Below are 26257 nucleotides of genomic sequence, written 5' to 3'. Positions count from 1 at the left end.
TATCGCACGATCTGGAGTGTTGAAGAAGGGTAACATTCCTAAATGTCCATGTAGCCTCCAAATTATAGATGAGGTCGACAACACACCGATAATAAGGACTCTACTAGAAACGGCTCCGAGACGTCCTAGGACACTTTAAAACCTTAGGCTCTGATACCAAGTTTGTCATGCCCCAACTTCGGGAGGCGCAACCGGCGCTCAATTGAGTGAACCCAACTGAGCAAACCTTATCAACCGCTATCTACCCAACTCGATAGGAAAAAGGAAGCCATGCTTACCTTTATTTAAACTAGAAAAGATAGTACATTCAACATCTTAGTTCATTTTATATCACAACATTTAAAACGTGGTTAAACTTCTAAGGTTCCATACAAGTTATAGTGTAGAAGAAAGCAAGAGTACAAGGTTATAACATGGTCCATTAACCTATCCAATACCCATACATAACCCATACAAACATCTACGGAGCCTCTAAGGATACAAAAGACGTGATAACAATGCCGACAACAAGGCCCCGGTTATAGATGTGGTCGAAAACACACCGATAATAAGGAATCTACTAGACACGGCTCCGAGACATCCTAGGACACTTTAAAACCTGGCTCTGATACCAAGTTTCTCATGCCCCAACTTTGGGAGGCGCGACCGGTGCTTAATCGAGTGAACCCAACTGAGCTAGCCTTATCAACCGCTATCTACCCAACTCGATAGGAATAAGGAAGCCATTCTTACCTTTATTTAAACTAGAAAAGATAGTATATTCAACATCTTAGTTCATTTTATATCACAACATTTAAAGAAGGTTAAACTTCCAAGGTTCCATAGAAGTTATAGTGTAGAAGAAAGCAAGAGTAAAAGGTTACAACATGGTCCATTGACCTATACAATACCCATACATAACCCACACAAACGTCTACGGAGCCTCTAAGGATACAAAAGACGTGATAACAATGCCGGCAACAAGGCCCCGGCTATACCTCAAAAGTGAAAGTCCAAAATAAGAAGATGTACAATATAACCCCTTTGAAGGAGAAAGGGGCTCACCAAGACTTTGAGAAGAAGGTACTCCGCTATGCGCAATCGGCATTATCCGCAATGGAGCCACCTACATTCATAAAAAAATGTGGCGCCCTCGGCAAAAAGGACGTTAGTGCCATCGAATAGCACTAGTATGTATAACTAAACACCATTTTACTAGAAAGAACTATCAAGCAAGTACGAGTAAATCACATGAGTAAATCAAATATGCAATTCATTCAATTCTTCATATAATTTCCAAAACATAGTTTGGGGCATTTCTTTCATATCTTCATCACTGTGCTCAATACCACCGCTATCTTGAGCGGAGTCCGATCACGACCCGAACGGCTAGGTTGCCTCATTGGAGGCATATATCTCAATCACTATTTCATTTCCCTTATCCGGAATTCAATATCAGCATATTACCACTATGTGTGCGGCATGGTGTCCGATCACGACCCGATCGGCTAGATCGCCTTATCTAGGCGTTGTTCCTTTCTCATTAGTCATCACATCTGAATCTTTATTTCATATATATATATATATATATATATATATATATATCATATCAATTCCTTGGCACTAAGGGCCACCATTATCACATCGTTTTCCATTTTCAGTATTCATCTTGCAGGTTGTGATCATGGGCATATACAAAAGTAATTCAAGTTGCAGTACAGGTAAGTGGGCACATAGCTAGCATGAATAATTCTCAGTTTCTATCTTGGCTTATAGCCTAAGCATTTCAACACATAATTGTATTCTTCATACTTCTCTAATTATCAAGAATGGTACATTACTCACATTGAGGCACATCCTTCACGTATATGTGTAGTTAATTGCAAATCAATTAATGCGCAATAACAATCAATACATTAACAAATTCAAATCTTACCACACTTTCGTAAACGCCAACGGAGCTCAATTTCTAATAAAAGGGGTTTTTATCCATACATACCTCAAAGAGCTTTTCCTTAAGTTACTACAACATTCCGAAAATTCTAGCAATGCCCATCTACTTCGAGACATAACAAAACTGAACACAAATTATGAAGATATTCATGGTTTCAGCTCATTTGAGCATTTTATCAAATGCTAGTTGAGCATCTTGATTTCAAATCTCATTTACAAGGTTTCCTTCATTCCCCAACCCAATCTTTACGTATTTATGTTCAACAATCTTCCCACAAACGTAATTCGTACATGCATGTATACATAATACTATTACACCCAAGAATCATACCCCAATATCCCATCTCACAATCTCTACAACACCAACACAGCCTAGGTTAAGCACCTATGGCTTCCAATCATCATCCCATTAGTTTTAATGTATATATATCATACATAAATAATCACCATAGAGTATTTAGAGATGATAGACATACCTTTTGTAGTAAGAATTTTGAGAATCCCCACTTGTAGAGTTCTTGATCAATTTGGGGATTTGAATGGGAATCTATGGATTTTCAACATTAATCCTTGTTAATTATAAGTGTTTAGGAGTAGTAATCAACTCAAATTACTCTAAAAACATTACCTTGGATCATAGGAGGGAAGTATGAGACGGATTCCCCTTGATAAAACAAGCCCTAGGTCAAACAAAATGACTTAGGGACGCTCCATACCCGGTCTTGGGGTATTCATAGGGCTGTTGGGCACTGCCGCGGTTTGCCGCGGTTTGCCACACTCGGAGACAGAAACACCCAGTTTTCCCGCGGTTTGACGCGGTCGCGCGTCTGACACAGATCCGGTAAAATGGTCATAACTTTCTGTATACACCTCCAAATGACGAACGGTTTAATCCGTTGAAAACTAGACTCAAAGAGCTATAATTCGATAGGCTGTGCATCACTCAACACTTTATATAACTAGAGATATGCTTGTCCAATGTAAGGTCTTGTGCGCATTCACTTACAACTTTAGTCTATTATAAAAAAAATTTCCAACTTGGCCTAGACTTAGGCCTCTCCTTAGACCCCAAATTACTTATAATATGACTTATACACTTATTAACTTATCTAATTGATATCTATTATATCATGAACCATCACTTGCACTCAAGATAAAATAATTAGCCTATCTTAGCACCACGAAATCTTAGATTACTTAGCAAAATTTTCTGGGGCTTTACATTATTGGCCACCATCGACCGATTTTGATCGGCTTTTTCGAATGATTTTATGCGAATTTTTAGTAGTGTGTCAGGACTCGAAGGCACCCGTTGGGCGGCAATCCTGAGATATCAACCATCACCCATTAAATACAATCGACGATTACAATTTTATTTTCTTAATTAGATGTAACTCCTGAACGTGTAGGAGTAAATATATGAAGCGTTTACTATTAGATTAGTCCATAAATACAATCTCTTCCCTCATAATTGTCACACATTAACATACACATAAATACTATAACAAAATGCTGGCAGAACGATTGTGGTCATATCACAATTATCAATCTACTTGGATTCATCAATAAGAATCACGTTACTCATCCTTGATACTACTATTCAAGTGCATTTCTACTTTTGCCTTCTGTTACTCTTTATTCCGATTTCATCTACATCAAAAAAGGATTACACAGCTTTGGTCGAATCCAACTGTTTGTGGCCTAATCTTATAAATTTAATTAGTGAATATGTTTGCGCGATGCGCAATTATTAAAGAATTTGTGAATTTACAAACATAAAAAGTTCAATAATTAATTAGTTTTTATATGAGAAAGAAACATTGAGAAAAGTAAAAAGCTTTATAATAAAATTACATATATCTCATTTTATAACTACTAATCTACATATCTATAAAAGAGGGCCAAAGAATTGGTGACATGGCACCTCTCTTAGCCCACAATTATTATTTATCTCTTCTCTCATTTTTTGCTATTTTTCCTACTTCTTCCTAATTTCCGGTTTAAATATGTCCGTTCCCAATCGTCTCAAATAAGTGATCCAACGCAAACAGATAGGTAATTCTTTCCTTTTCAATTGCTTATGCTTTTGACTTACATATGTGCATGTCTTTGTTGATATGACAATTTATGATGTTTGGTGTTTCATTTCATATATCCCATCATTGACTTTACAGCAGAGAAGAAATCGACGGAGGAGAGACAATCAAACGTCAGTGAGGAAGCTTTGGCCAAGAAGAAGCCCATGACCAGTTTGAGCCTTCATATTTAATTGGTGTTTAATTTCATTTATCTCTATTTAGGCTCTTTATTTTTTTCCTTTTTCTGTCCCAAGGCTTGAATTTGTTTTTCTCGACTTTGTGTCACTGTCATCCGAGGTAATTCAATGGACCAAGGAAGTAGAGGATTTGGTCCTACAACAAGAAATAGAGATGCAACTCAATCCTTGAGGCGATGATAGGAAACAATTGGAAAGGTATGTTAAAATAACCGTTGATAATCCATGATTTTCATACAAAAAAAAAAAAAAAAATAAAAAGACGGCGACTAACTAAGAGAGAGAGATAGAAAACTGAAAGTTCTTTTAACTCTACTGTTAAAGGAAGAAGGTACATATTTCTTTTTAACCAAGAATGTAAGTGTTAGAATCTTAAAATGCTTTTGAAAAGAAGTCAATTTACATAATCTTGCAGAGACAATGACTAACTGTTGAGCCAAATAATTAGCATAAGTCATCAAGCTGTATACACAATGAGTCAACAACAACAATAACAACAACAACCCAGTACAATCCCACTAGTGGGATATGGGGAGGGTAGTGTGTACGCAGACTTTATCCCTACCCTGGGGTAGAGTGGCTGTTTCCAATAGACCCTCGGCGTCCTTACCTCCAAGAACTTCCCACCTTGCTCTTGGGTTGACTCGAACTCACAACCTCTTGGTTGGAAGTGGAAGATGCTTACCATCGGAGCAACCCACCTTGTATACACAATGAGTCAATATAATACAAATGCTCGGATGAATTTACAAGGTAGTAATATTTAGTAGACATATTAAAGAGTAGTACTCCCTCCGTTCCAATTTATGTGAATCTGTTTGACTAGACACGAAGTTTAAGAGAAAATGAAGACTTTTGAAATTTGTGGTCCTAAACAAGTCAAAAAGGACTTCAGAGTATTTCTGTGGTTATAAAATCTTCTCATTAAGGGTAGAATTATAAGTTTAAGTTAAATTATTACCAAATTTACAAATGGGTCATTCTTTTTGGAACGAACAAAAAGGAAATAGGTTCACGTAAATCGGAAAGAAGGGAGTATTATTTATTAGACCTATTAAAGATGTATAGCTTAGAATGTCTTTAGGTTGTTCTCTGTTTTTCCTATGTTGCCACAATTCTTACAGCTTTGAGTCATACAAATCTGGTGCTTCTCCCCAGGGTAAATTCTCCAACATGTTTTACTCATTTTAGGCTTATTAATATGTACAAGTTTGTAGGAAATTTTTTGTCAAAGTTAATGCAAAAAAGTTAGCAAATATTTTGCCTAACTAATATCGGTAAATGCTTAGTCAGAGATCATTAGATGAACGATCAAGTGATCGATGAGGTGCGATATTGTTTTAATGTTAGATAGGTTGAAATCGTATGATAAGGTGTTGAGGACTTTTAGGTTTAATTTTACAGCCTTAGATAGATAAGGGTGTAAGTACTCTGCGAGCTAGAAGCATAATTTAGTTTTGGTATATCGAGGGGCAATGCGTTAGAAATCCTTTTTTATAGTAAAATGAAGGAGTCATGTAATGTAAATGAAATTAAGGATATTATACTTTAGATTTTGATTTTCACTTTCAATTGGTTAAAGTTGGAATTTAATTAACATTCGCTGAGAATTTAAGATGAGATTTTGCGTTGTGATTTGTGAATGTAGTTTAAACTGTTGTAATATGTCGTTTATTCACTGTAATAGTTCATAGTAAAATCAAAGATTGGTTTTCCTTTTATAAAATCAATAAATCAATAACTATAAAAATTAAGGAATACTATTTAATATAGTAATATTTTAAAGAATTTTTTATGGTCGCGGAAGTACGGGTAATTCCACTAGTTATCATACAATGGAATCATTTAAATATATATTTAAAAAAGACAATCTCTAAGGACACCCAAGCTAAAAAAAGCACGATTTTAGAAATTCAAAATTAATGATGTCAATTCTACTCAAAATTATTTGTCAGGCTGAACTATTTTTAACGAACTAATATTCAGACTACCCATCTAAATTTTGAGTTTATCTCATCAGCAATGATTTATCCAAGTCAAAAAGTGTTTGAGTGTGCCAAAAAAAAAAAAAAAACAAATTACACTTTTTATTGGCACTAAATCTTGAACCATACAACAACAACAACGACCCATTATAATCCCACAAGTGGGGTCTGATGAGTGTAATATGTACGCAGACCTTACCCCTACCCCGAAGGGTAGAGAGGCTGTTTCCAGGAGACCCTCGGCTCAAAAAAACAATAGGAGATGATATATTAGTACCATAAAAATGCGTAATAAAAATAACAACAATATATAAGAGATATGAAATATGAAATACATGATACGAAATACGAAATACGAAATAGATGGCTGGTATAGTACAACTAGAAGGTAAAGCCCTGCATCAATAGACGACCACTGACATTCCTAGTCTAACTCCTAACTAGATAGTCTCCCTCACTTGTGCTGTAGAAATATTCACACTCTCCCCTAACCTACAACCTTAATACTCGTCCTCCATAATTCCCTATCAAGGGCCATGTCCTCAGTAATCCTAAGTCGCGCCATGTCCTGTCTGATCACATCTCCCCAATACTTCTTAGGTCTCCCTCTACCTCTCCGCGTGCCCACTACAGCCAGTCGCTCACACCTCCTCACCGGTGCATCAGTGCTCCTCCTCTGATAAGGTTTAGTTTTTTTCCTTCTCATTTTGTCTATTATTAATGATATTATATTTCAAAACTAAAACAAAACCTTCTCGTATGGAAATGGAAGTAACAATCAACTAATTTCTACAAGAATATATCCTTTCAATATACCTATTCTTTGACAACTTACCACATCCCTAGATCCTAATACTCGCATATCTAAACAAAGAAAAACCAAATGAAAACAAAATCTAACATAAAAGAATGAATAATGAAGAGGAAACCAAGAAAAAATCAAAAGGAGCAAATAAGCAATCAATATGATAAAACCAACCCATCAAAATTCCGGTATCATAAGTAAAAAGTAGATAACTTGCTTGCGGTAAATTCCGCGAAATATTTCTTATTTTTGAAAAAAATGAACTATTCCAAAAAAATTTGTAGTTTTTCAAGTGATTTTAAATTCCATCTCCAAACTACTATACGTAATACCTAACTCTGCCTTATTTCTTTGAATTTTAATATAACAGAACATTGTGCTTTTAAGTTTTACTTAGTAAGTACAACACGATTTAAATAGGAACAGACGCAATAAAGATTTCACGGCGAACTTTTTCTAAAGACAATATGTAAGGCATAACATGGCTACTGTTAGAGAGTCAATTTTTTTCGTTTTGACACTGCACGGCAGCCACATAATAATTGATTCAGCCCTCTTCTTTTTCCCTCATGTTATTGGCTTAACACTTATATTATAACAACGCAAAGAAATCAGACAAGACATACAACTTACAATAATTTTTTTCCAATTTTGTATTAACTCGTGCTATAAAGAAACAAATAAACACAACCTTATAAAAATGAGTCAAAGGCAGCCAACACTCTGCCTTTTTAGGAATTATATAGACAAACGTTTTTGGCTCTCAACCTTATCCTATCTAGCAGTTGACATCCCCAACTACCAAGAAATTTGAATTTCAAAATTCAAATAACACAACTTCCCACAGCCCCACTTAGCCACAATGCTGAAAAACAGGAAACTACCCGAAACTGGCACTGGCCTGCATGTGCGTGGCACATGGGCGCAACCTTCGAATTTTGGCGCCAAAGGCCAACTCTGTCATGTCTTCGCGCCAAGCCCTCGTGTAGTATGCCTTTGCGCGCATGTCTGCCGCTTGCCCAGCTCGCTCATGACATTGCCTTGCTCGCGCCCATCTGCTTGCCATGCCCTGCCTTAGTTTTTCCAGCCGCTGCTGCCCATTGTCTTTGCCTTGCCATGGCCACGCCAATGCCATGGTCTTGACATGCTTTGACACCTTAGCCACATGCCGTCGTTCCATATCCCATGCCCATCAACACCTGCCCATGTTAGATAGCTTTGTCAATATGATGCCACAATCATTATGGGGGCGTGCCGAGGTCCATCGTGTAAATCCCTTGTCACGCCCATGCCATGTTCGATCAATCAAGACGAGGGGCTAACAAACTTCCCCCACTAGATGAGCTTGTAACCTTCGATGAGGAAGAATCCAGATACGCCTTGATTTGATCCTGAAATTGCCATAGAGACGGTCCTTTCTTCCATGTTGAGCACATTCCTACTTTCCCGCCCATTTAACTAGGAACTCTGTCCGTCTATTCTTTTTTCTTTGACCCGGCATACGGTGATAAAAAATCTTCTCAATCGTCTCTTCAAATTTCTTGAGCTCTACTGGAGGAGCACGCTTTGGCACCGCCCTTGTTAGATCTTCAGTATCTTCATGGAACCATTTCAGGAAACTCACATGAAAAGTTGGGTGAATTTTGAGACATTCCGGCAGATTCAGTCGGTAAGCCACTTCACCCACTTTCTTTATAACTTCAAATGAGATGTCATACTTTGGAATTATTCCATGATAGCGTGTCTTACCACTGATTTTCTTCCAAATATGTAGAGTAAGTTTCAGAAACACCTTGTCACCAACATTGAACTCCAAAGGCCGCCTATTCTATTAGCGTTCCTTTTCATTCTCTTAGCCACTTTTCTCAAATTGTCTCGCGCCTCAGCCAGCAAATCATGCTTGTCACGAGCATATCTATAAGCAGCATGACACTTTCCCACTGATTTTATTTGAGTGACTCCCAGCATTGTCAGGCTGTCTTCCTAACACTATCTCAAAAGGACTCATTTCAGCTGCCATAGACCTGTGCAAGTTGTAACAAAGCTGGGCACTGTCTAGTATCTCAACCCAATTCCTCTGATTAGCAGTCACATAATGCCTTAAGTATTATTCAAGAAGATGATTGATATGCTTGGTTTGCCCATCAGTTTGTGGGCGATTTGCAATTGAGAATTTCAAGTAAGTCCCCAAGAATTTGAACACAACAATCCAAAATCGGCCTGTATATCTTGCATCCCGATCACTCAAAATATCTTTTGGAACCCAAAGTGTTTCACAACATTCTTGTAGAATAATTCAGTAGCTACTTCAGAAGAATAAATGGTTGGTGCAATACCAAAAAATCCCATACTTTGAGAACCTGTCTACCACCACAATAATTGATGCTTTGCCATCAACCTTTGGAAGCCTGCTGATAAAGTCCATAGAAACAGAAGGCCATAGACACTCAGGAATGGGTAGAGGTTGTAGCAAACCAACTTCCTTCTTCTGTTCAGTCTTGTCAAGTTGATAAACAAGGCAAGTTTTCACATAGGTCTGAATATCATCTTCCATTTTCGGCCAAAAGTAATTCTGAGACAGCAATGCCAACATCCTTTCAACACCAGGATGACCAGCATACGAAGTATCATGTTGTAACGACCCGGCCGGTCGTTTTGAGCTCTAGCACATCGTTCAGTAGTTTGAGACCATGAGCAGCTTCACTTCAAGTATTATAACTTGTACGCGTGGTCAGAATTGGATGACCCCGAGCATTTCGGTGCCTATTGTGGAAGTTAGCATTTTGGGAAGAATTTCATAAATATGGGTTGCAGTTCATTTCGGTGTTATCGATGTCCTTTTAGGATTCCAATTTTGAGAATAGCTCTGTATGAATATTCTGGTATTGGGAGCATGTCTGGAAGTGGATTCGGAGGTCCGTAGGTCATTTTGGAGTCATTAGGCTAAAGTTAGAAATTTGAAGATTTTTAAGAAGTTTGACCGGAAGTGGACTTTTTGATATCGGGGTCACATTCTGATTTCGTAAGTCGGAGTAGGTCCATAATGTCAAATATGACTTGTGTGCAAAATTTGAGGTCAATATGACGTGATTTAATAGGTTTCGACATCAAATGAAGAAGTTTAAAATTCTAAAGTTAATTAAGCTTGGAATGGGGTGTGATTCGTGAATTCGACATTGTTTGATATGATTTGAGGCCTCGACCAGGTCTGCGTCATGTTTTGGAACTGGTTCATGTGACTGGACGGGGTCCCGGGGAGCTCAGGTGGATTTCGGGTGGCTAACAGATGGAATTTGAAATTTGAAAAAGAATTTAGGCAGCTGATATCTGGTGTAACGCACCTGCAAGGTTTTGGCCACAGGTGCGAAGCCGCAGAAGCAGCCTTAGGGTAATAGATGCGGGGTTGGATAGTCAGGGGAAGGACTGCAGGTGCAGAGTGTTAGCCACATCTGCGCAAGCGCAGAAGTGAAGGAGTTGACCGCAGTAGTGGAAGGAAACCGCAGAAGTGAAGGCAGCCTCGCACTTGCGAAGCTGTAGGTGCGACTATTTTTCCGCAGGTGGGGATATGTCGCTGGACAGAAGGGTTTTATAAAAACGGGACTTGGCCCATTTTTCTCCCATTTTCATTTGGTTTGGACGATTTTGGAGAGCTTCAAGGGGAGATTTTCATCAAGCAATTCTAGGTAAGTGGTTTCTTCCTATTTGTGAGTTAAATATATGAATTATACATGGATTGGAACATGGAAATTAGTATAAATTGTGGGGGTTTTTGGTAGAAGACCTAGAATTTGGTATTTTATTTTTTTACCACGAATTTGGGCATGGAATTGGAAATAAATTATATATTTGAGTTCATGGGGTTATGGGTAAAGTTTATCTTCGAAAATTTTCAAAATTCGGGCACGTAGGCGTGAGGGTGATTTTATCAACCTTTCAAGTGGAGTTGGGAATTTGTTTAAATCGAATTGTTGTGAGTATTAGAGTGTATCTCTATTGACTTGCATATTGTTTGACTAGTTTTGGAGTGTTGGGCATCGGTTGGAATTGTTGGAAAGCCGTGGGGAGCCGGATATGAAATTTCGGAGCGAGGTAAGTCTCCTTTCTAACCTTGAACGAGGAAATTAACCCCATAGGTGAAATAAATTAATATGTTCTTTTAAATTATGGGGGCTACGTACGCACGAGGTGACGAGAGTCCGTACGTAGCTACTAGCTATGCCTATGTCCGGATAGTCTAGGTTTACATCATGCCTTGTTGATATTATCGTCGATTTATGTTTATTGCTTGCCTTGAGAAGAAGCGAAATTGAGGTTGCGCAGTAATTGTCTTGAAATAATTGAATTTTGAAGAATTTAAGATTTAAAAGGTTTCATTTGAACTTCGAAATTTCGAAAAGAATTGAGGAATATTATAATAGCTTAAAAATCTATGTGTAACCGTGTCGCATGTATGTTTCGTGAGCGGGGTAATTTCCTTAAAAGCTTCAAGTTGAATTTCCCTCATTTTGAAAAGAATCAAGAAAGAAATATGATTTACATGTTAAATTTATGTTCGACCGCATCCAAGAGGATTATGCGATGACTATGCGGCCCGCATATCGATTATGTGATCGCCTATTTAGCCGCATAGTTGACCTCAAAATTAACCTTCACACTGCCTGACTCTGCGATGACTATGCGGTCCGCATAGCTATTATGCGATCATAGAGTTGACCGCAGAATTGCACTTTTTTGGAAAACACTATTCTTAAACTTTTTAATGCACAGATCTTTAACTTTAACCGAAGAATTTTATGAATTTCTAACACGTGGTCCTAACTTGGCACCACAAGACTTGGGTTTTTTTGAGTAGAAATTTCACAGGGCCTTACATAAAGGATTGAATCTAGAGATAGTAAAACCCGACTTGAGCATCTATCAATTGTTTTGTGAATTGCCCATTTGGGCTTGAGAAAACCAAATTGGGCAAAACCACTCTATTACCGAGAGTTATGGAGTGGGTAATTATGTTGATTGCTATATTACGACCCGACCAATGAAACTCGCTCTAAAGCCCACAACCCGTTAGACAACCACCTTGGTGGAAATTACAGTCCTAGGTCTTTTACAACTTGAAAAACAATACCAAAAATAACATTCTCTAGTTTTATACTTTCTAGAAATAACTTTATTTAGAAGTAGACAAAAACAACAAAGTATGTGGAAGTGCATTTGGGACACATTATATGCTTAGTCCGAGTATATACCTAATCCCATCTATGCTCCCTGAGGAATTGATCTGACTCCTAGTTGGGTAATTATAATTGCATCGACCACTTTACAACCCCAATTTGAGGTTTGGTGATTTGTATTCCTTTCCTTTCGGGTTACCTAATCCCATCTATGCTCCCTGAGGAATTGGTTTTGTGTGATTTGTATTCCTTTCCTTTCGGGTTACTAATCTTTTTATGAAACAATTGTTGGTGATACAATGGCTCTCAACAACAATAATCCTCTTGGAAACATGCCTTTGGGGGATGATGGAGATGATGACCTAGTTGATGAGGTTCCTCTTGAACCTCAAACAAATAGACGAGGTCGGTCGCCTCAAGACAATGTTCCCGTTCCACCCTTACCTCCTCCAAGAGCGGCGGCACACCAGGTGTTGCCGAATGAAGGATACACAAGTGCCATAGTCCAGCCCCACATTAGGGCGGGAAACTTTCAAATCACAATTTTATGCTTACACTATTGGAACAATGGGGATTCTTTAACTGGGCTCCGAGTCAAAATGCATACAAGAACTTGAAAGGGTTTGTTGACACTTGCTGGGAGAGTAAATAGACAAACAACTCCAAGGATGCTTTATGATTGAGGCTATTCCCTTTCTCTCTACGGGGGAAGGCCTCGGATTGGTTAGAGAGGTTGCCAAATCATTCTATCCATACATGGGATGAATTGGCTGAGAACTTCATTTCCAAGTTCTTTTCTCCCGTTCATATGGAAACTCTTACGGATGATATTCTAGCTTTTGAACAAGAACCTAACGAGCCTTTGTATGAGATATGTGAGAGATACCGAACAATGGTCAAAGGGTGCCCCAGTAATGACATGACAGAAGCTATGATTTAACAAACTTTCTATAGGGGGATCAACACTATCAATCAATGCATGGTCAACCAACTTGCCGGTAGAAATTTCATGACAATGCCATATGAAGAAGCTTGTGAGATATTATATGAAATGGAGGATACTTCATCGGCATGACAAAGTAGAGCAAACGTTCCTTAAGATGATCCAAATGTGATTTACTTGCATAAAGAATTACATGATCATGGGCAAGCAATTGCTGAGTTGACCACCACAATGAATCAATTAGCCAAAGCTCAACTTTAACAAGTGCAAGGTCCCAAGCAAGTAAATGCAATGGAGGGAGTTAATATGATGGTAAATAAGAGAAGGCAAAAGGGTCCTCAAGTGCAAAACCGGGTTGAAATATATGTGCAAGATGATAGTGGATTTGATCAAGATGGACAATACAATGAACAAGAGGAGGAAGTACAATATGTGAACAAATTCCAAGGGCAAAGAAACAACAATCAAGTCCCAAATCAACAACAATGTCGACAACAAGGAAATCAAGGAAATTGGAATTCAAGCAATCAAGGTAGTTGGAACAATCAAAACAACCAAGGGAATGAGAACAATCAAATCAATCAAGGAAATTGGAATGGTCAAAATAACCAAGGCAATTTGAGTGACAATAATCAAGGCTATTGGGGAGGTAACAACCTAGGAGGGTGGAACAACAACAACAATCGAGGTCAGGTTTTCAAGGTCTGAGCTCTTCCAACAATGATATGGGACAAATTGAGAACATGTTTAAACAAATGATGGAGAATAATGCCAACTCAGATGCTCAACTAGCCTCTCACAGCACTTCAATTCGCGATTTAAAAGTTCCATTGGGCCAAATCTCGCAAGCTTTGAACACTCGTTCTAATGGAGCACTACCAAGTGATACGGTGGTAAACCCAAAGGGTGGGAACAACACGGTACATGCCATGGCTGTTACTACAAGGAGTGGAAAAGTAGGGGAGGCAACCACCTCAAGCCAAAAGAAGATTGTGGAAGATGAACAATTGGTACAAGAAGATGAGATTCCAAGCAATAGAGTGCAAGCAAATGATGAGGTGAGAATTGATATTGAAGACAATGTGGAGGAGTCTCAAGAAGAAGTGAACCCGTCTAGGGAGCACATTATTGACATACTAGAACCAGTAGTGCCAAAGGATAAGGCACCAATGCCAAGGCCTCCTCCTCCATATCCTCAAAGGCTTGCCAAGTAAAATGGTGAGAACCAATTCAAAAAGTTTATTGACATGATGAAGAGTTTCTCTATTAGTGTGCCGTTGGTTGAGGCCTTGGAACAAATGTCAGGTTATGCAAAGTTCATGAAGGACAAGGTGACAAATAAGAGGTCGATAAATATGAGACTATAAAGATGACACATCAAGTGGGTGCAATTGTGCACTCAATGGCTCGTAAATTGGAAGATCCGGGCGCTTTCACAATCTCATGTACAATTGGAAGTGCATACTTTGCTTATGTGATCTTGGGGCGAGTATCAACTTGGCCCTATCGGTGTTCAAAACTTTCGAAATTGGGAAACCAAGACCCATATCTATGAGGTTACAAATAGCGGATTGTACTATGAAGAGACCATTGGGTATTATTGATGATGTGTTGTTTCATATTGATAAGTTTATCCTCCCAGTGGATTTTGTGATTCTTGACTGTGAAATGGACTATAAGGTTCCTATTATCTTGGGTAGATCTTTCCTTGCTACGTGGAAGACTCTTGTTGATGTGGAAGCCGGTGAGCTCACCTTCCTGGGGGGGGGGTGATGAAAAGGTGATCTTTCATGTGTGGAAATGAGACGACCCGAACGGTCGTCTTAAGAATTAATGCTCCGATCCCCTATTAAATGCTTTTACCGTGTTTATTTCTACTATTTTGATTTGCCAGAATGTTCGGTTTTGAGTTTCAGAGAGTTTTGGGACACTTAGTCCCTTAATGAGAGCTTAAAAGGAAAACATGAAGATGGCCAAGGAATGAAATTTCGATTGTTCCGTTAGCTCCGTTGACTGATTTCGGGCTTAGGGGCATGATCGGATTGTGGTTTGGAGGTCCATAGCTAATTTAGGCTTGAAATGCCGAAAGTTGAATTTTTGAAGTTTCCGGTTCGATAGTTAGATTTTGATCTTAGGGTCAGAATGGAATTTCGGAAGTTGGAGTAGCTCCGTAGTGTTAAATGTGACGAGTGTGCAAAATTTCAGGTCATTTGGACGGGGGTTGATAGACTTTTTGATCGAAAGCGTATTTTGAGAATTTTGGAGTTCTTAGGCTTGAATCCATGGTTAATTCGAGGTTCAAGTGTTGTTTTAGGTGTTTAAGGATTGGTATAAGTTTGGATAGTGATATATGACTTGTTCATATTTTTGGTTGAGGTCTCGGGGGCCTCGGGATGGTTTTGAAAGGTTGCCAGAAGAATTGGGAGTTGGTTTGATCAGTTTCAGTTGCTGAACTTCTGTCATAACCGCAGCTGCGGATTGGGAACCACAAGTGCGTGATCGCAGAAGCGCTTGAGAAGACGCAGATGCGGCGAAGTGCTTGGAAGCCAATTTCTGCAGGTGCGATGGTATGGGTGCACCTGCGAGACCGCAGGTGCGATAGAAGAAGCGCAGATGCGACCCAATGCCTTAAGTGAATTATCGTAGATGCAACGTTATTTCCGCAAAAGTGGGACTGCAGGTGCGGTCTCATGACCACATAAGCGGATTAGCTGGGTAGAAACATATAAATTCTTGTCTTCTCGAATTTGAGCTATTTTCACCTCTTTTCAAACGGGAAGAAGCCTTGGGGAGCATTTTCAAGAGAGAGTTTTAGAGGAATTTATTGGGGTAAGGTTTTTGATCCCTAAACTCGTTATTGGGGTGATTTTTATCATTATAAACATCAAAATTTAAGGAAAATCAATGGTAATTTGGGGATTAGGGCTTGACTAATTAGAGACATTTGAGTGATGATGTGAGGGACCATTTGAGGTCCGATTTTGGTACTTTTGGTATGACTGAACTCGTGAGAGTGTGAGGATTCTGGAAATGTAAATTTTACCTGATTCCTAGATGTGGGACCGAGGGGCATTTTGATCATTTTACCTAATTTCGCGTATTAGCTTAGAATTTCTTTGTAGAATCCGTTACTTGAAGTGTTATTTATATTATGAAATTGAATTGAACAGATTTGGGCCATTTGGAGTCGAGTACTTGTGGAAAGAGCGTGGTTTCAGATTGATTTGAGCTGGTTCGAGGTAAATGGCTTGCCTAACCTTGTGTGGGGGACCTTCCCCTTAGGATTTGGTATATTTGATAATTGAAATGTGTTCTACGTGAGGCGACGAGTGCGTACTTCAACTAATTATTGAAAATACGGTTTTCTTTTAGTAATTTCAATTGTGTTCCTTTTTCCTGTTTTATACTACTTGCAATTTAAGACTGTTGTTAGCTTAGAAAAACATGTTTAATTGACTTAATTGCTTACTTGCTTAAACTACCTTAATTGCATTATGTGAAGCATGTTAGGTTAGAATTACCTGTTTACTTGGTACGAAATTGAGCTTAATTGAGTATTCCTTGTGTTGTTGCTGCTTGTTTTACTTTAGGACTGCGGGACGACATCCCGGGAGATACCCTGCATGTATTTATGATTTGAGCTGAGGTGCGGGATACCGAGAATCCCTAGAACGTATATTGAGGATACCAAGAGATCCTCGGGATACCGAGATATCCTTAGCACGTATATTGAGGATACCAAGAGATCCCTAGTATATATTGAGGATACCGAGAGATTCTCAGGATACTAAGAGATCCCTAGCATATATTGAGGGTACTAAGGGATCCTTGGTATACTTAGAGATCCTCGGTTATTATCCTTGTGAATAGTGGTATTTCCTTGTGATTGTTTTGCCTCTGTTTTAGTTATTGAGTTCCTTATTTTCCAATATTAAATTCTTATTGTTAGCTTTCAATTGTACTGCTTATCTTATTCTGTCATGCCTTATATTTTTATTTTATCTCAGTAGGGCCCTGACCTTCTTTGTCACTACCCGAACGAGGTTAGGCTTGGCACTTACTGAGTACCGTTGTGGTGTACTTATGCCCTTTCTGCACATATTTTTCATGTGCAGATCTAGGTACTTTGACTCAGTCCTTTCACCCTTGAGACGAGGCGACTGCTCCAGAGACTTCGAGGTATATCTACCGCATGCACATACCGAGGAGTCCCTTTCCATTCTATCTTGTAGTGATAGCCCTTCTATCTTTTCTGTTGATGTAGACATTCCGGAGTTAGAGCATTTTTATTATATTCGTAGCTTGGGATTAATGGATTTTAGGGTTTTTGGAAAATGTATTAGCTTTTGATAGTTAATATTGTGTATGCTGAGCGACACTTTTAAACGTTGTTTTATTACTCTATTTCTGCTTAAAATTGTTTACTTTCGCAAATTGGTTTATCTTCCGCATTTTTAGCTTACCTAGTCATAGAGACTAGGTGCCATCACGATGGTTCACGTAGGGTGAATCGAGGTCGTGAAAAGTTGGTATAAGAGCTCTAGGTTCATAGGAGTCATGAATCATAAGCCGGTTTATTAGAGTCTCGTTGATCGGTATAGAGACGTCTGTACTTATCTACGAGAGGCTATGTAACTGTTAGAAAAACACCACTTCATTTGATTTTCTTGTCGTGCCAGATTTGATGTCACAATTCTAACATCTATCTTCTATTCTCTCACAGATGGTGAGGACACATTCTACCCGAGATGATCAGGAACCCACGCCCCCTACTACAGCCGTCAGATGCCCGGGCCGGGGTAGAGGCCGAGGACATGCACGTGGTGTAGCCAGAGCACCTATACGAGCTGCCACTGAGGTACCACCAACAATTCCTGTGGGAGTCCAGACACCTGATATGCCTACTGCTACTATTACTCCAGCACTTTAGGAGACTCTGGCATAATTTATGAGTATGTACACCACTTTGGCTCAGGAAGGGTTACCTCCCCTTGCTGCAGCTACATCTCAGGTCAGGGGAGGAGCACAGACTCCCGCCGCCCGTACTCCTGAGCAGCGAGTGCATGTTGAGCAGGTCTCTGAGATTATTCTTGTACAGCCTGTAATCCGAGATCATCCCTAGGACAGGGCAGTGGTTTTCGAGGATGAGCAGCTGAGACTTGAGAGGTTCAAAAAGTACAAGCCTCATGTATTCAGAGGTCTAGCATCAGATGATGCTCTAGGATTTCTAGATGAGTGTTACCGCATTCTCCATACCATGGGTATATCAGGGTCGAGCGGGGTTTCCTTTACTGCTTTCCAGCTTCGAGGAGCCACCTATGAGTGGTGGCACACCTATGAGTTAGACAGTCCGGATGAGGCTACTTCACTGACTTGGACTCAGTTTTCAAATCTGTTCGTGAGAGAGTATGTTCCTTAGAGCCTTAGGGATGCATGGCGTGCAAAGTTTGAGCATTTGCGCCAAGGTGCTATGAGTGTCTCAGAGTATGCTGTCCATTACACTAGTTTGGCTAGACATGCACCAGCCTTGGTTTCTACTGTTTGCGAGAGGGTTTGCCAGTTTATTAAGCCCTTATTCCCAGTATCAGGTCTAGCATGGCTCGTGAGTTGGAGATGGATTTTTCTTATCAGCAGGTGGTGAGCATTTCTAGGAGGATTGAGGGTATGCATGTTAGGGAGAGAAAGGAGAGAGAGGCCAAGAGGTCTCGAGAGTCGGGCCATTATTCTGGTGCCCATGCCCCAGCTGTAGGACATCATGGTAGGATTTATATGAGTCGCCCTGTTCATTCAGCTCTTCCAGTAGCCAGTGGTATTCTAGCTCCTCCTAGACCTCAGGAGCCTTATTATGCACCTCTAGTATCTAGCGCGCCTCCTACGCGGGGTGCTTTCAGAGGTCAGTCCAGCAGACCTGGACCAAGCTAGTCACAGCTACCAAATCCTCCCAGAGCTTGTTTTGAGTGTGGTAACACATGCCATATGGTGAGGAATTGCCCTAGACTTGGGAGGAGTGCGCCTCCATAGACTTCTCAGCCACAACGCGCCCCGAAGAGCTCTTAGGCTATGGTTACAGCTCTAGTTGCTACCCCACCTGCTCAGATAGCTAGAGGTAGAGGTCGGGGAGGTAGAGGTCACCCTAGAGGGGGAGGCCAGGCCCGATACTATGCCCTTCCTGCCCGTATCAAGGCTGTTGCCTCCGATTCTATCATCACAGGTATTATACTGGTTTGTCACAGAGATGCATCAGTTCTATTCGATCCAAGCTCCACTTACTCTTATGTGTCTTCTTATTTTGCTCTGCATTTGGGTGTACCTCGGGATTCCTTGAGTTCCCCTATTTATGTTTCTACTCCTGTGGGAGATTCTCTTGTTGTGGACCGCATTTATCGGTCGTGTTTGGTTGCTCTTAGTGGTTTTGAGATCAGAGCCACTTTATTGTTTCTCATCATGGTAGATTTTGATGTTATCTTGGACATGGACTAGTTGTCTCCCCATTATGCTATTCTTGATTGTCACTCCAAATTCGTGACGCTGGCTATGCCAGGTGTACCGCGTATTGAGTGGAGGGGTACTTTAGATCACACTCCCAGTTGAGTGATTTCTTTTCTTAAAGCTCAGCATATGGTTGAGAAGGGGTGTGACGCGTATTTAGCTTATGTGAGAGATGTCGGTATTGATACACCTTTAGTTGATTTAGTGCTAGTAGTATGGGATTTTCCTGATGTGTTTCCAGCCGATCTTCCGGGCATGCCACGTGATAGAGATATTGATTTTGGCATTGATCTGTTGCCGGGCACACAACCCATTTCTATTCCTCCGTATCGTATGGCTCGTCCTGAGTTGAAGGAGTTGAAGGATCAATTATAGGAATTGCTTGATAAGTGTTTTATTTAGCCTAGTGTATCACCTTGGGGTTCTCCTGTCTTGTTTGTGAAGAAAAAGGATGGTTCTATGCATATGTGTATTGATTATTGCCAGTTGAACAAGGTTACAATGAAGAACTGTTATCCTTTGCCTCGTATTGATGATCTGTTTGACCAGTTCAAAGCGCACATGTGTTTTCTAAGATTAACGTGCGCTCAAGTTACCATCAGTTGAAGATTCAGGAGCCAGATATCCCAAAGACTACTTTCAGGACTCTGTATGGTCATTACAAGTTCCTTGTTATGTCATTTGGGCTGACCAATGCCCCATCAGCCTTTATTCATTTAATGCACAGTGTGTTCCGGCTGTATCTTGACTCGTTCGTCATTCTCTTTAGTAACGATATTCTGGTGTATTCTCCAAGTCGGGAAGATCATGAGCATCACCTGGGGATAGTGCTTTATACCTTGAGAGAAAAGAAGTTATATGCTAAGTTCTTGAAATGTGAGTTTTGGTTAGATTCTGTGGCATTCTTAGGCCACATGGTGTCGAATGAGGGTATTCAAGTGGATCCGAAGAAAGTAGAGGTCGTGCAGAGTTGGCCCAAACCATCCTCAGCTATAGAGATCCGCAGTTTTCTTGGCTTGGCGGGTTATTACCAATGTTTTGTTGAGGGGTTTTCATCGATTGCAGCCCCTATGACGAGGTTGACCCAGAAGGGTGCTCTGTTCCAGTGGACGGAAGAGTGGGATGCGAGCTTTCAGAAGCTCAAGACAGCTTTGACTACAACCCCAATTTTGATATTGCCTACAGGTTCGGGGTCTTACACTGTCTATTGTGATGCCTTGAGGATTGGCCTTGGAGCTATTTTGATGTAGGACATAAGGGTTATTGCCTACGCGTCCAGACAATTGAAGGTGCATGAGAAGAACTACCCTGTTCATGATCTCGAGCTAGCTGCCATTGTTCATGCCCTGAGGATCTAGTGTCATTATTTGTACAGCATTCCTTGTGAGATTTATACTGATCATCGGAGCTTGCAGCACCTGTTCAAGCAAAAGGAACTAAATTTGCGCCAGAGGAGATGGTTAGAGTTGCTGAAGGACTGTGATATCACTATTTTGTATCACTCGGGCAAGGCCAATGTGGTGGTCGATTCCTTGAGTTGTCGGGCAGAGAGTTTGGAGAGTTTGGCTTATTTACCATCATCGGAGAGGCCTATGGTGATGGATGTTCAGGACTTAGCCAGCCAATTTGTGAGATTGGATCTTTTGGAGCCCAATTGAGTTCTAGCTTGCGTGGTTTCTCAGTCTTCCTTATTTGATCGTATTAGGGAGCGTCAGTAAGATGACCCTCATTTGCTTGTCCTCAAGGACAAGTTTCAGCATGGTGATTCTAGAGATGTGACCATTGGTGATGATGGGGTATTGAGGATTCAGGGTCGAATTTATGTAACCAATATCGATGGACTTCGGAAGTTGATTCAAGAGGAGGCCCATAGTTTGCGTTATTCCATTCATCCGAGTGCCGCAAAGATGTATCAGGATTTGAGACAGCACTATTGGTGGAGGCGGATGAAGAAAGATATAGTTGGATTTGTAGCTCGGTGCCTCAACTGTTAGCAAGTGAAGTATGAGCACCAGAAACCGGGTGGGTTGCTTCAGCAGATAGAGATTCCGGAGTGGAAGTAGAAGTGGATCACCATGGACTTTTTAGTTGGGCTCCTACGGACTTTGAGAAAGTTCGATGCTATTTGGGTGATTGTGGATCAGCTGACCAAATCCGCGCACTTTATTCCTGTGTGTACTACATATTCTTCGAAGCGTCTAGCGGAGATTTATATCTGGGAGATTGTTCGTTTGCATGGTATTCCAGTTTTCATCATTTCAGATAGAGGTACTCAGTTCACATCACGGTTCTGGAGGGTCGTTCAACATGAGTTGGTACTCGGGTGGAGTTGAGTACAACATTTCACCCTCAGACGGACGGACAGACCGAGCGCAGTATTCAAATCCTTGAGGATATGCTCCGTGAGTGTATGATTGAGTTTGGAGGGTTTTGGGATTAGTTCTTGTCGTTGGCTGAGTTTGCCGACAATAACAGCTATTAGTCCAGCATTCATATGGCATCGTATGAGGCTTTCTATGGTAGACGCTATAGATCTCCGGTGGCTTGGTTTGAGCCGGGTGAGGCTAGATTATTGGGCACAGACTTGATTCAGGATGCTTTGGAGAAGGTTAAGGTGATTCAGGATAGGCTCTGTACAGCCCAATCCAGATAGAAGAGTTACGCAGACCAGAAGGTTTGTGATGTTTCCTATATGGTCGGAGAGCGGGTTATGCTTCGGGTTTCTCCTATGAAGGGCATTATGAGATTTGGGAATAAGGGGAAGTTGAGTCCAAGGTTGATTGGCCCTTTTGGTATGACTGAAATCATGAGAGTGTGAGGATTCTGGAAATGTAAATTTTACCTGATTCCGAGACGTGGGCCCGAGGGGCATTTTGGTCAATTTACTTATTTTCACATATTAGCTTAGAATATCTCTATAGAATCAGTTACTTGAAGTGTTATTTACTTTACGAAATTGAATTGATAGATTTGGGCCATTTGGAGTCGAGCACTCGTGGCAAGAGCGTGGTTTCAGATTGATTTGAACTGGTTCGAGGTAAATGGCTTGCCTAACCTTGTGTGAGGGACTTTCCTCTTAGGATTTGGTATATCTGATAAAAGAAATACCTTGTATGTGAGGTGACGAGTGCGTACTTAAGCTAATTGTTGAAAATACGGTTTTCTTTAAGTAATATCAATTGTGTTCCTTTTTCCTGTTTTATACTACTTGCAATTTAAGCTTGTTGTTAGCTAAGAAAAGCATGTTTAATTGACTTAATTGCTTGCTTGCTTAAACTGCCTTAATTGCATTATATGAAGCATGTTAGGTTGGAATTACCTGTTTATTTGGTACAAAATTGAGCTTAATTGAGTATTCCTTATGTTGTTGCTGCGTGTTTTACTTTGGGACTACGAGACGACATCTTGGGAGATCCCCTGCACGTATTTATAATTTGAGCTGAGGTGCGGGATACCGAGAGATCCCTAGCACGTATATTGAGGATACCAAAAGATCCTCGGGATACCAAGAGATCCCTAGCATATATTGAGGATACCGAGAGATCCTCGGGATACCAAGAGATCCCTGACATATATTGAGGATACTTTGAGATCCTCGGGATACTGAGAGATCCCCGGTTATTATCCTTGTGAAGAGTGGTATTTCTTTGTGATTGTTTTTGCCTTTATTTCAGTTATTGAGTTCCTTATTTTCATGTAATAAACTCTTATTTTTAGCTTTCAACTGTACTACTTATCTTATTCTGTCATACCTTATATTTTTATTTTATCTTAGTAGGGCCCTGGCCTTCCTCGTCAATACCCGACCGAGGTTAGGCTTGGCACTTACTGAGTATTGTTGTAGTGTACTCATGCCCTTTCTGCACATGTTTTTCATGTCACATCTAGGTACTTCGACTCAGTCCTATTACCCTTGAGACGAGGCGACTGCTCTAGAGACTTCGAGGCATATCTGCCGCGTCCGCAGAACGAGGAGTCCCTTTCCATTCTATCTTGTAGTGATAGCCCTTCTATCTGTTCGGTTGATGTAGACATTCCAGAGTTAGAGCATTTTTATTATATTTGTAGCTTGTGATTCATGGGTTTTCGAGTTTTGGGAAGATGTATTAGTTTTTGAGAGTTAATATTGTGTATGCCGAGTGACACTTTTAAACACTGTTTATTACTCTATTTCTCCTTTAAATTGTTTACTTCCGCAAATTGGTTTATCTTCCGCATTTTTGGCTTACCTAGTCGTAGAGACTAGGTGCCGTCACGATGGTTCATGGAGGGCAAACCAGGGTCGTGACAACAAATCTATGAGGCAACCGAATAGCAATGAAGTTTGTTTGTTTATGGACTGGTGACCGATCTGATTATAGATAATGCTAGTGCCACAATGAATATTAAGGATACTTTGGAGGCTGTTTTGCTCAACATTGACGTTGATGAGGAGAAAGATGGCAATGTGGAATGTGTGAATGCATTGCAAGGAATGGGGTCGTACACTTATGAACCTCGCATAGTATCCTTGGATCTTGAAAACCGGAAGACTCATCTAACAAAGCCCTCAATCGAGGAGCCTCAAAACTTTGAAGTTAAAGCCATTGCCTCCACATCTTAGGTATGAATTCCTTGGCCCCTGTTCTACTTTACCGATTAGTCTTTCCTCTTATTTGACTAACGTGTAGGTGGACTCCATATTGGCGGTGCTACAAAGGAGGAAGAAAGCTATAGGATTGACATTGCGCCTTTTGCATGCACAAGATTATTTTGGGGGAGGATGCAAAACCATCCGTTAAACATCAAAGGAGGCTAAATAAAGCAATGCAAGAGGTGATAAAAAAGGAGATCATAAAGTGGTTGGATGCCGGGGTTGTTTACCCTATTTTCGATAGTTCGTGGACTTCTCCGGGGCAATGTGTCCCAAAGAAAGTGGGCATGACTGTGGTTACCAATGACAACAATGAGTTGATTCCTACAAGAATGGTGACCGGATGGAGAGTGTGTGTGAAATATCGCAAGCTCAACAAAGTCACAAGGAAAGATTATTTCCCACTTTCCTTCCTTGATCAAATGCTTAATAGGTTGGCCGGTCGGGCTTTCTATTGTTTCCTCAATGGGTATTCCGGCGACAACCAAATTCTTATTGCTCCGGAGGATCAACAAAAGACTACTTTCACTTGTCCCTATGGTACTTTTGCATTATCGCGGATACCATTTGGGTTATGCAATGCACCTGCGACTTTTTAGCGGTGTATGATGGCTATTGTCACAAGCGTGTTTTATGTCACACAAAAATAGCCTACGCGGCAGCCAAGTCTCACACTTGACTTCAGCCTACTCTAACACCTAGCGAAAATTACAGCAACTTTGGACTTAGAATATTTTAGGCATATTTTCAACGTAGTGTGTTTAGGACTGATTTTAGGCAACAGAATATAACAAAGGCAACATAAAATAAAGATGAACACAAGGCACAATATACAGGAAGTTTCTTTCCCAACTTTGTATTTGACTAGAGCGTACAAAGAAACTCAACTCAACGTACAACCGTGTACAAAAGAAGATCACACTTGACCCTCACAAGACAACTCTTAGGCTTAGGTGTTTTCACTCTTGAAAACCCGACTTAGGACTCTTTCCTAACTCAATGGTACTCATGCACATTTTTCTCTCTTTCCAAAAGCATAAGGGTGCTGCCCATTTATAACAATATGAGACAACCCTCTTTGCCCTTACACTTGTCGCACTTAGGCTTAGACACTTGTCCCACATAGCCCACTATTTTAGCCTAATGTAGTTTACATCTCCCAACTACTAGTAACATGTAAGATCATGCTAAAATAATGGAAAACATGGCCAAAAACGTTCTAACTCCCATCTGCCAACATTTTAAGCAAAGCCAACTGTTGCCCATGTGCATAGCATGTGGTATAACCGCCCTTGACTTAGTCAATCTGAAACTTGCTGCCCCTTTTCGTGCCTTGGCTTGAATCAAGTGTCAATTCCATTGTATCCAGCATCATTGTAGCCACATTTTGCCTATGCCATTGCCCATGAACATGGCCCTTTACTTCGCCCCAATGCCATGGCAAGTCTGTCCCGCGCATTGCCTTTTGTTAAACTTTAGCCTGCCTTTGCCACTTTGTTTTTGACTTGCCTTGGCATCAATACCTCATGCCTTGATGACTTTGCCATGATTAAGTGTCACCCTCAGCCCACAACTCTTGTCAACCCCTTGCCAAGCTGCCTCGCCTCCGTCAAAGCCTTAACCATCACTTACCCGTTTCCCTTTTTCCTTGGTGCTACTCGTGCACCTAGCTTGCAACACTCTTGCTGCTGCATGACAACGAACTCATTGTCATGTCAAGCTCAAAGTAGAAGAGGTCTAACAAACCACCCACACCCTTTGAAACTCGACGTCCTCATCGAGGTTAGCTCAATTTATGAGTCCTAAGGGGTTGACAAGCAACGCCCCTTGGCCTCCATTCTCTTCAGCTTCAATTGCATTGAAACCAACAGTGTGTTTTCACTGGTCATTGCCTACAATGTAGCCCTCTTTTCCGCGGTAGTTATAGCATTTAAAACTGCCTTCTTCGGGCAGTCCCTTGCTCGATGTGACCCAATCACAAATAAAACATCCACTGAATTTGCTGCCCTTCTCCTTACTCTCTA

The 26257-nt window shown here is 40.5% G+C and overlaps 1 long non-coding RNA gene across 1 annotated transcript; it reads left to right on the top strand.

The window, feature by feature from the left end:
* Positions 1-3872: 3872 nt before the first annotated feature.
* Positions 3873-23690, top strand: LOC104218982 (uncharacterized). Its single transcript, XR_709124.2, has 6 exons — positions 3873-3987; positions 4107-4405; positions 16282-16350; positions 17227-17290; positions 17835-17969; positions 23489-23690. It is a non-coding gene; the product is annotated as an uncharacterized lncRNA (long non-coding RNA).
* Positions 23691-26257: the final 2567 nt, after the last annotated feature.

The sequence above is a fragment of the Nicotiana sylvestris genome, chromosome 9 (assembly GCF_000393655.2).
Source record: "Nicotiana sylvestris chromosome 9, ASM39365v2, whole genome shotgun sequence".
In the NCBI taxonomy this organism is placed as follows: Eukaryota; Viridiplantae; Streptophyta; class Magnoliopsida; order Solanales; family Solanaceae; genus Nicotiana; species Nicotiana sylvestris.
Note: the sequence above shows the minus strand (reverse complement) of the source record. Positions and strands in the feature narration are given on the sequence as shown.